This window comes from Juglans regia, chromosome 13 (assembly GCF_001411555.2).
Source record: "Juglans regia cultivar Chandler chromosome 13, Walnut 2.0, whole genome shotgun sequence".
Classification (NCBI taxonomy): domain Eukaryota; kingdom Viridiplantae; phylum Streptophyta; class Magnoliopsida; order Fagales; family Juglandaceae; genus Juglans; species Juglans regia.
Genome location: NC_049913.1, coordinates 23,663,669 through 23,676,332, shown reverse-complemented (window position 1 = coordinate 23,676,332; position 12,664 = coordinate 23,663,669).

The window sequence follows — 12,664 nt, the reverse complement described above, 5'->3', positions numbered from 1 at the left end:
AAGCATCAGGGATCTCTTTCCTTCCCAACTTGCTGCTAAACACAAAAGCTGCTTCGTCAACAGTGATCTGGGCAAGGTCGAGGCCCAGCAAAGATTTCTTGAAAGTCCATGAGCGTAGCTGCGGACTCCCCAGGAGGTGGTCCGGAATCAACCTATGACCCTCAGCACACTCGCGCCCCCACGTAAGATCGCGAACGCTCGAGACCAACTTCAGATGCATGTCCAGGTGAGAATCAGAGACAAGTCGCCCCGAAGATCTGTAACAAGTCACTCCATCCGCTAGTCTTATTCCCTATCTTCCCTCTTGTGCCTTTTCCGACGGAGGTTAAGTTTCTTGTTTTTCCCGCACTCCTCCTCCAAGGCAAGCCATACCCTCTCCAGCTCTTGCTCCAGTTGCTCCCTCTCTTCCCTCTTGCAGTGAGCACACTGAAGGGTGGTCTAGGTCATCGCTGGAATGTCATAATGTTCCTGCTCAATGGCCTCTTGGCTGTCCACAATGGCCTCCCAAGAGTAGCGCTTTAATTTCACCCGTTTCCAAGAGCACATCACTAGCACCAGGCGGTGGGGGCAGCATTGCTAGAGCATCAACCGAAGGGTCTCTTGTCGATGTGCCCAAGGACTCCAAAGAAAAAGGTCTTGCTGACACTTCCATGCCAGCAGAATAGCAGGACGCCTCCATCGGTGTCACATGAAAGGCAAGACGATGGACCTTAGGTGTAGCCAACGCCTGCCCTTCAGGAATCAGGGCTCTAGAAGGGGGCTTACTGTCGGCCTTGGCCCCCTCCAAGTGAGGTTTCTTCCTCTTGCTCGAGGGAGAAGGGTTCGATTCTCGCTTCCGAGTAGGAGTGACCCCGAGGCTGGGAACCAGTCACCCTGTTGTCAAAAGGAAATGGCTAAGGGGAGGTAGAGAAACCTTTAGGATCTTGGAAAGGAGGGCTTCCGAGAAGACGCTACTGGAGTTCTTCCTCGCCCACTCACGGACGATGGCAATTGGCCTCGACTCGGCAAGGGTAGCTGTCAGACGCACCGCCTTGTCTTTTGGAACACTTCCCCAATCCTCCCGAATAGGGAACTCAAGATGATTCACCGGACCCATCGGGAACTCCCACCACGGCCAGACATAAAGAAAAACTTTGTAAACCAATCATTCACCTTACGATACCACAACTCCAAATTAACAAGGGCATGCATCGCCCTAAAGCTGCAGACGTTCCACTTCTGCCAAAGCACCTTATGAATAAGAATGAACTTGTTCGCATAAAAATATATTTGCAAGTGCACATAATCGTAACAATTAGTAAAGTGTTTTAAAGAAAAGGGTTATCGAACCCACCGAGAATAATTATGTTGTTGAGTATTAAAATTGACTAAATTAATTATTGTTTGGAGAACTGAAATTTGAAGAATAGTTTATCTAAATTAAACAGAAGAAAAGATTATTAAAATTAAGATTTTAAAAATAATAAGAATAGATTTAGAGCATTTGACTTCACCTAGCAAATCACACACAGTTTATTCTTCCTTATTATAGAATCCCAAATATCCCAAGTTGATAATAAAAATCCCTTAACTATTCAATATTTTCTCTCAAAGAATATCAAATATATCTCCAACTAATAACACCATATCTCTATGTGAATTTAACTAATTTGAGACTCATTAAGTTCTTTGGATTTTTCTTGAAAATCACACTAGTCGCGGTAAAGCATCTCTACTTTCGCTCAACTAATGGTGTCTAATCCTAGAGCTTTAATCACAAATCACCTCTCATTCTCATTGCAATCCAAAAGATCGAACAATAGTTAGCTAGAAAATTGTAAGAATTAAGAACAAGGAAAAAACACACAATCATGGAAATATTGAAAATAAGATAACTTGGAATGTAAACTGTGTGTTCAACGCTAGGCTACATCAATGCTCTAGAAAATAAAATTAGTTCATAATGAAATTAAAAAGAACAAATAAAACTGGTGTTCTTCGTTGGATTTAGTAGATGAAGCATGTGGTTCTCGTCTCTGCTCTCCCAGATATGCCTCCTTGAAAGAAACTCAAATAATAAACTCTGAACTATCGAAACCTAAACTCAGACTCTCTAAAACTCGAAAATAAAACTAAGATTAAAGAACCAAGACCCCTTATTCATCCCACAACACGAGATTAAATAGATGTCAAAACTCAAATCCGGAAACAAAATAAATACGGCTACAATCTAGCCTAAAAATCTGGAAAATAGTTATTAAAGATAGATGTTAACATAAAAGAGAATTATCCCAAGAATATCAGAATTATCTAAAATTGAAGATTCAGTGATATGCGGCTTGGATTGCGGAGTTCAAGAGGATTTGGTCTCCAGTAGATTGATTGCGGAACTCGGATTTGTGGTCAACAACAGATTGATCCTGGTTGAGAGGAATTATCCCACTAAGTAGATATCGTGTGCGCTGAATATAACTGGCGGTAAGGTCACAAATGAATGGGCGTGGAGGTCACAAATGATTGGGCCTCTCCTTGCCTACCGAGTGGAAAGACTCTCGACCCGGATGAAAGACTCATCTCGCATTTTCTAGTTGTTGCCCATGATTTCGTTTAGGTTGGTCTTTTAAGTTGGTCGTTTAGACTAGTCGCCCAATCTAACTGCTGAGAGCCTTGTTCCGAGTCTCCTCGCACCATCTGGTCGCGAGTCTCCGCGCCTACCGAGAGGTAAGTCTTCTCGCCTTTGGGTGAGAGAAGTCTTTTTGTTGCCCACGAGACAAGGCTCCTCGCACAAATCTCATCGACTCTATTCAGATATCGCTGCCTTTCATCAATCTGGATCTGTAGTCTCTTCTTTTGTATCAAAATGCTATCATTTTGCACTAAATCTTCACATTCCTTCAAATATAAGAAAATAAATAAAAATATGCATAAATAAAATAAAATCAATAGTATTGAAGGGAAAATGACACTTTTCATAAATAAAAGAGTGATAAAAATCACATAAAAATAACATTTATCAGAACTCACGACCGGTGAGGTCGGCTTGCTCCGAGTCTGACTCCAACAAGGCACGCCGCCAGATGATGCTCCAGCAAATCAGGAGCCTCCATGCGTTCGGGTGAAGCTGAGACGGGGCTAGACCAAGATGGTCTAGCAAGTCGGGAACGGGACAAGGGAAAGGATGTCTCAAGCCACACACAAATATGGAAGGATAGAGTGCAACTCGAGAGAGTAGCCCTCAGCGTCAATGGCATCCTTATGTGGGCCAGGAACCTCGAAGAGTACCAATTCTGACACTTGGTAAGTAAGGGCCAATGAGGCAAGTGTCGTCGTTTGAACATTGGAACGCCAACCGCTACCCCAGAAAGACGGCCCGACATCGCCAACCTCTGAAGCATCTCGTCCACCAGAAGGCATGAGTTGGGTGGATTTCTCATAAAGAAGTAGAATGCAGTAGTGGAAGGTGAATAAGCAAAAAGGAGAAGAAGTTTGTAGAACAAGGATGACAGAAAGATTACAGTGCAGTGAAAAGAAAGGAGACTCTAATCCAAATCGCATTTATATAAGGGGAAGACAAAGGTTAATCTCATGCCTTGTGGCAGAAGGGAGAAGTATGAGACACTTTAAATCCAAATATTCACCACAAGGCGACGTGAATAAGTGGAAAGGAAACGATATTTGGGTAGCCAAGCAATGGGAACCTCCTCAAACTTCGGAGTCGTGTACACTTAAGCAGAGGAATCCCAGCCTCAATGACAAGACGGGTTCAAGATTTATAATAATTCACACCATACTAGTCCGGTGAGAATTAGTGGGGTAACTGTAAGGGGTTTTTCCCCCATTCTATCATAGCGGGCCTAAGAAAGGCAACTAAGGGGACAAAAAGCAAAGGCCCAGCCCAAAATAGGAAGACTCTTCGACCCGGCCCATGGGTAGGCTCCTCTAAACGCTACCTGTATGAGGGAACGTGCTATAAGGGGATGAGACTCGCCGACCTGGAGACCCTTCTAATAGTGTCCAGCTCTTGAGTGTTTGTCTGCTTAATGGGTGGAAAATACGAAGAACCCTCGATCCTCGAACATGAGAGGCATCAACGGCCCACCAAGGGCACCAGCAGGGTGAGACAAATAGGAGAACCACACCACATTAATGACACCACTACCCAAGTTAAACGCCACATTAATGACGCTATCGTAGAGCCACGCCGCATTAAAGAACTTTGACAAAAGGAACAGTATGAAGGGCACATACTCTAGGGCCAGACACGATCTGTACCCCTAGACTCATGGTATAAATAACATGTCTCAAGTACGAGAAACTCTCTCTGATTGCTAGATTTTCTCACTTATTTACAAACTTCCAAGAGAATTTACCAACTTTGGCATTGGAGACTCCTCGACACCAAGCCCACCATCTCCCAGTTGCCTTCTTCTTTATTTCTGCAGGCCCAAGTTCTGAAGACTTTTGCAAGACTTTCTATAATGGAGCCTCGGTTAATACTTTGACTAAGTAAGCCTTGAAGTATGGCCTCAATACGCGAGCGGTTGTTACTAGAGCAAAGGCCAACATCTCTATTCATCGATAGCAAGTCTCAGCTCCCCTCAAAGTTCTACTCATATAATATACTAACTTTTGGACATTTTCTTCTTCTTTTACCAATGCTACTGATATTGCAACCGGGGAAACCAATAGATACAAGTCTAATGTTTCCCCTAGTCTACCTTGACTAAGTGATTGAGCCATAATATTGTAATTGTTTTGCACTTTCATTCACGCCAATTACATTTTTCTCACTAGTAATTCATGAAATTAGGCCATGAAAAATCGACTTGAACTGAATTGCACCTTGTGGCAAAAGCATGTTTAAATTTGCGTCTCACGAGACTACTATGTTTTCTCTTGATTTTCTATTTTGTTGGAGTTTGAACTGGTTGTAAAATGCTTAGCACTTTTGTGATATTGAAACTCAGTTTATTTTTTTCTTCACATTTAAGTGGCAAAAAATTTCCTCCAAGCCCAAAAGCAGCCATTCAAGTCCAATAAGTAGCAGCCTATCACTCCTCAACAAAATGCAGTATATCCTTCAGTACTCTAGGTCTTAAAACTCAGCAGTTTCCTCCAACAAATCGCATGATGCTCGAGCTCAAGCATGAGTAGAGGTCAAGAATCCAGACTGGGCAGCAAATACAGAGAAGCCATGTGTCCCAAACGGTTGGAAGGAATCCTGGCAAGTGGGAGAAAAGGAATTTAGAAGGGAAAAATTGGGTCGACTTTGTTTGGTTCGCAAATTGCTCCCAGCCGAACTCTCAAACTCCCAAAATTCTACACCATTCCCGTCTTTATAGTTTGGGCTAGAATCCAAAGACCTATTGGCTGGATTCAAGACCCACTCTTGTGTCTTGAGCAATTTATCATTTCTAATTCAATAGCTTTGAATTTCTGTGTTTTGTTTCACTTCTGTTGTGTTTATGATTGTGATTATGTTGAGACTTGTTTTAAGATTCATTGGTTTCATCCTTCTACACTTATTATTGGTTGTAATTCCTTATTAGAGTAATGTTGTTGGGCAGTTTTGAATCTCCATGGAATGGAAACTAATTGGTTTACAAGTTACACACAAGGTGTTTGATAAAATGCCTCTTTGAGCGTAGTCATTATAAGTTTCGGTTTATTGTCCGGAATCGTTGGATTAGATGACATTGATGATTGTGGTTTAGCTTCTTAAGCAAGGATAACCATAATTTATTCAATGCACGTCAACGAATTCATTCAATTTATGGAAAAGAGTGATGTCAGTGCCAAGGTGCATTGGAGTGATAATTTCTTGTCTGTTAACTAGTTGTTTTCCATCTCTGAACTAAGTTCAACTTCATATTCTCATTTAGATTTTCTTTAACATACTTAATGTTCATTTCACTATTTCATACAAACAAACAAAAAAACAATTATAGTTATAGGATATAACCATAAAAAAAAAAACATTTTTGGATTATTTCAAAAAGCCAATTTTCATTGTGATTGTCATTATAAATAGTTATAGGATATAACCTTCCTTTATTTTCGATGGTAATCAAATTTGGGATTAAAGCAAACTGTTCCTTGAGGAAATGACTTAGGGACTTCCCTAATATTACTTGGCATAACTCTTATATTTGGGAGTGATTTTCTATACATTTTTAGAGTGAACCACTAAGGTGGTAGGTTAGATAGGTACTCCTTCAGCTTTTTAAATGCTTGGTCGCACTTGTCATTCCAGGATTGAATTTTCAACAATACCTTAAAGGAAGGAAAGCATCTATCGGTTAACTTCGACATGAATCTATTAAGTGCTGATATTTGCTGGATCATTTTTTGTATTTCATTTATATTCCGAGGCGAAGCTATGTCGATTATGGCCTTACTCTTTTCTAGATTGACCTCTGTTCCTCTTTCTAAGACCATGAAATCGAGGAACTTGCTCGAATCCATGCCAAATGCACACTTTATTGGGTTAAGCTTCATTTTATATTGCCACATGATGCTGAGAACTTCCCATATATCTGCTACATGTTGCTCAGGTTTCTTTGCTCTTAACAAGCAAGTCACCTACATAGACTTCCATATTCTGGCTAATTTGTTCTTTTAACATGCAATTTACTAGCCTTTAATATGTTGCACTAAAATTCTATAGTCCGAAGGGCATCACCTGGTAGCAATAGGCCTTGGCCTGTTATGAAAGAAGTCTTCTCTTGGTCGGCTTGGCTCAACCTAACTTGGTTATATTTGGAGTAGGCATTCATGAAGCTCAACATTTAATGGCCTGTCATTGAATCTACAATCATATCGATACAAGGCGGAGGAAAACTATCCTTCGAGCACGCTTTATTCAACTTAGTGAAATCGACGCACATTATCCATTTGTTCGATTTCTAGATCGGGACCACGTTGGAGAGCCACTACAGGTGATGGGCCTCCCTAATGAAACCCACAGCTAAGAGACATTTCACCTCCTCTGCTATCGTTACATACTTTTTCATGCTAAAACTCCTTCATTTTTGTCGAACTTTCTTCAATTGTTGTCTTACTTCGGGCTTAATTTTGGTCCTGATCCTCACCATTACTTCTAGGTGATCTTTGTCCAAGGTGAGGTGTTCGAGAGGCTTGTAGACCTCGCCCTGCTTCAGATTTCGCTCATCCCGAGACTCAAGTTCACCCTCGATGAGCTTTGGGAGTAATGGTGGTGACTATTCATTCTTGGATAACTTTATTATCCGCACGTCTTTCTCCTCATTCTTGAGCTCTTGTACATAACACTCTCGTGTCAATACATGTTCACCACGTACTTCTCTAACGCTTGCCTTCATTGGCAATTTTATCTTCAAGTGGCATGTGGAGGTTACAGCCTTCAGGTTGTTCAAAGTTCGATGCTTGATTATTTTATTGTATAAAGAATAGGTCTTAACCACCAAGAAGTTTGTCATAGTGGTTGTTATGCATAGGTTTGCTCTGGCAAACACAAGTAGTGTGATGGAGCCCACATGTTGCATTGTTTCTCCTGAAAATCCCTCCAATGGTATTGGCGATGGGTGAAGCCAATTTTGGTCTATCCTCCCCAAAAAAAAATGCATAACAAAAAAAAAAGGATTTCGGCCGAGCTCCCATTATCTATCAGTATTCTCCTAGTGGTGAAGTTGGCAACCAACCTTGTTACCACTAGTGCATCATCATGCAAGTATGTTACTCCTTCACAATCATCATCGCTAAAGGAGATGGCAACGATTTTCCGGGTTTTTGCATGCTTCATCGATCTTCCAACGTTGAAGACTTCTTCATACCTCGCTTTTCAAGCATGTGCTTTCCTGCCGGAAGATGCTAAACCACCTTCAGCTAATCACCCTACGATTGTTTGGGTTTCACCAAGGGGTGCGTTGTTCCATTTGGACTTTGGCAAGGTTTCAAGGTTCCCTCGCATTGTCATTCTTCTCTTTAGGCTTTCACTCCTACAGGATCTCTAACCCTATTCTTGCCCTCTTTTTGTTCTCAGCCTTAGGGGTAAGGAATGTTAAGCGACTAATTGCTCCAGCTTCTCATTCCCCTACATAGCCTCAATTCTTCTTTTTAGGAAGTGCCAGTCTTTAGTTCGCTGCCCCTCTATATTATGTGCAATAGCGGTGAGTTCTCTAGCCATGATCACCATCACTTAAATTTGATTCCTTACTCTGCATGCTCATGCTCAATACGTAGTCCTAGTGCATTGATTTCCTGAGGGCCTACCTCCATCCCTCCTTTTGTCGTATTGGCCTTTCCGCACCTTCTACTCTTTTTCACGGCTTTTTCCGTTGGCCAGTTTTCTGCTTACTCCAGTTCTGATTTCCTTGGGGCGATTAAGGTCTAGAGAGTGTCTTCAGCATTGACGAAATCAACTACTCAATCTATAAACTCATGTAATGTTGAAGGAGTTTTCCTCGCCAATTCCTTCATGAAAGGATTTCTGGGCCTGATGCCTCCAAAGAGCAATGCTAACGTGATCTTTTCATCCTGATCATCTGCGGTCATTTGCTCTTTATTGAATCTTGTTAGGTATGCCTTTAGACTCTCATCCTCCCATTGTTTGACGGTGAGGAGGTATGCAGTTGGTTACCTCTTTCTTCTATTGGCCATGAATTATGTTAAGAACTGTCTTCCAAATTCCTCAAAGCTGTCTATGGAGCTTGGTTGTAGAACTTCAAACCACTCTCTTGCTAGTCCCTTTAGGGTTAAGGGGAAAGCTCGACATAAAATTTTCCTTGGAAAACCATGGAGTTTCATGTGAGCCTTGAATATCTCCAAATGCTCCACTGGATCCTTAGATCTGTTGTACATTTCGACTTGTGAAACTTTGAACTTTGGCGGGAGTGTCCCTGCTAATATTTTCACACTATAAGGCAAATCTGTACTTTTGAGCAATTGATCAACGGATGAGGATGCACGTAACCTTTTAGCCATCTCCTCTTATTTATCCATGAGATTGCGTAAATCATTATGCATCTTCTTCTTTTCCTCATCATCGAAGGTTGGTATGCCTACGCTTTGCGACTCCAATTCAGTCTGCTCAATATGGCTTGGTACGGTGTCTTCCCCGAAATCGACGTTTTTTGTTTTAGAGCCTCATTCTCTTGTTGGAGGCTATTCATCTCCAAAGCCATTTTCCTCAGCCATTCTTCCATTTTTGCAAATCTTCCCTCCATGCTATCATTCGTTCATTTGCTTGTTGAAGTGGGTTCTTGATCTTGGGTTGCTTGAGAACGTGTTGTTGCAAGCATAAGAAAAGCACATTGAATTCTCAGAATCCCATAGGTGGCACCAACTATTATGGACATACTCCTGCTAATGCCTCCAGCAACCTGCACCAAGAAGATAAGAGAGGCTAGGTGTGGTGAGAAACACCTCTAATGCCTAAATCAAAATAGAGTATATAAAGTATTTTGGTTCTAATATCGTTAAGAAGTTACCTATGGCATGTGCTTTGACCTCTATTCATATAGTTTGAGTGTTCAATTAGTATGGTTTGTCTTATGGCTTAACCCTCCCTAATCCTTGCTAGATTGCAGACTGTTAGGGCTTCAAGTCTGCTATCGTGCTGAAAGGAATTGATATACTTGGCAAATATCATGGGCAAGTATCACACTGTAGATCATTAATATTACTTCTTTCCCATTACGTCGTTAAGCCACTATTTAATAACGCTTCAATTCAAATTCCATATTAGCATGTTTTGGCGATCATTGCCTTGGTTTCTATTGAGCAAGCTTTTGGTTCTGGGTTCATGGGCACTTGTGACATGGGATTTGGCCAATTTCCTTTGAGGGAATATTTGACCTAGCAAATATTATCCAAAATCATTCACTAAACCTTAACAGGCCTTAAAATAAACGTTTGGGCCTACGGGCTTAATAAAAAATATCTAGCCAACCTCAATAAATTAATAGCTCGTAGGCTTATCCAATATGGTCCATTAAACGTGATTTAGGACCAATAAAATTATCATTATTCAATCTCTAATAATATTGGATTGGATCGATACATCATATTTATTATTGTTGGGTTTGTAATATTGATTTTATTATAGGTTAAAATCTTAAAAATGTTGATTTTTTTGTTAGAAGGTAATTTTATTATTTTTTAAGATATCGTGACTACTAATAAATATAGATTTTAACTTTTATGTGAGATTATGTTAACCAGGTCAAATGAATTATAAGAGTTAGTTCAACCCGTTTAAATGATACAGGTTTAAATAAGTTGTGTCGTGTTGACCCGCTTCTAATTCATTATTGAACAAGTCAAAATGGATGACACGACAAAACCCATTATTTAAATGGGTCGTATTAGGGTTTGAATGTCTGACTCATTTAGTTTAATGGGTCGTGTTCGAGTTGACCTATATAATCGGATGTCCATGACTTGACACGACACGAACACAATTCACAAACACATATTGCCACCCCTACATAGAATATATTCACAACTAAAGGAAGCATTAATCATATTTGCACCATTCATATACAATGCATTCACTATTCCTCCATATCACCATCTACTATTAGAATTTGTGTTCCCAAAAATTTTCTTAACCTGAGAACTACTTGAAGAGATAGACACATAACTCATTTTTGTTTATAAGCACTCTTATCACATTTAAAGTATTATAATCTCTCCCACCAAACATTATAAACATTATACTACAAAAGAATTAATTGAATCATAAGTAGAACTACTTGGAAGACATATACCTAGTTCAACTTAGGCCTACTAGGTGGCCCCCGTATCCGGTCCCTCAACCCATTTGCCCGCCCTACATGGGGCCAAGCAAGCAATCCATATATTTCATGTGAGCAAGCGGGCAAACCACCTATTTCATTTTATATGCAAGGTTGGGGGACTAGATAGATACTCCACTAGCCCAAATTTTCACCCGCCGACCCGATTTATCATATAAAAGGAAAAACCCTAATTTGATCTGTAGATTTGAAGGTTGGATCTATCGATATGGTAGTTGAGAATAGGTTTGGGTTTCATTTGATGAATTACAAGCCATCCGCCAGCCCTATGTGGCGCCCTCGACCCCCAAGTGTGATTTGGTAGGAGTCGTGACACTAGGGTGATGACCACTTGGGTTACACACTCCATCACCAAGTGCAAGTGTGTGCGGACATGCAAATTGTGTATAGTTTATAAACGCAGCGGGAAATATAAGAAAGCAGTCTAAAACTAGTACAAGAAAATTTAAAATACAACCCAAATAAGAAATCTTCCATAAGGCTATTACAGTCATCCAGCTGGTCAAAATAAGAAAAGAAATAGTCCATCCACTACAACAGAAATGAACCCAGGTCATCACTCCTCCGGTGGGGTCGATCCATCATGCTCAACCCGTCCTCTGCATCAAAACCTACACTTCCATGAAACAGAACCATAGGTGGGAATACCACAATGAGATTTCACAATCTCAGCAAATAAACCCACAGATCAACAACCAAGAATTTCAAACATGGAAGCATACAAACAAAACATGTGTTGCAGTCATACGTGACTTTCCCAAAATACCCATGTAGAGAAATACGAGAATAAATCATGCAATAACAACTACTCACTCCAAAAATCCCATTTATACCCAATTTACAACCATTTATTACAGTGTGCACCATGAACTCCCCTCAGGACCATCTGCACACTCTGGCTCCCTTCGTCACACCACGGGTAACGACCACTCGTGTGATTTCGTAACGAGCAATGTCCAGCTCGGTGCCCGGCGTGTACCTAACCAAGCATCTTCTAACCCTCGCTAGCAGAGGGGCCACGGAGTCGTACCAAGAGAATTACCATCTTGGCCGAGCTTGTTGTCGCCCATCGACAGCCCATAGGAAGTTACTCAGTTTTACACGCTCCCGAGTGATCAGAGAAGCTCCACCGAGATAATGCCCCATCTCGGCTTGGGGTCGTGATATGCACTCACCCACACAAAAATTAATTTTCAATGACACCAAAAGCCCAGTGTCAGATTACACCGCATACCATAGAACATAGCACAATTGAATAATTCATGCAATTTAATGACATGCATTAAATAAAATGCAATTATGTAACAAGCAGCCATTTGATGGCATGGCATAGCACAAAACAGTCAACCACCAACAGCACAAAAGTCACAATCACAACAATTTCACAAATCCCAACCACTGCGTTTCCCAACTCTCCATCCTGCCATTGGCCCACATTTCTAACAACAACTACAGCATTAATATCCCAACACTTCACAGGGCCCCAGGTCACTTCTTAATCACAACCAAACTACAACAAAGTTAACGATGATTCCACCAAGGGTTGATCTGGAGATTTACTTACTACGCAGAAGGCAAAATTCTAGATGATCGAGCGTGATGGCTTAAAGTGTCCCGTGATCGAGCGTGTGCGTGTGTCGCTGCGCAGACGGACATAGTTGGTTAGATTAATCTAAACACTCTCAAAAATAAAGCACGAGGCAAGAGGCAGAAAGGCTTATTGTCGTGGCATCTAGAAGGGTAGAGCACGACGGTAGCAATGTCAGCATACGATGGCAGAGGCGAAATTGGGTAGAACAGAGGGGCTAAAATGGGGTTCTTTTAAAAATGGATGGCAGATCTGACATGCTAGTGGGTGGAGGAGGGGATTTTTTAGGCGGGGTGTTGCG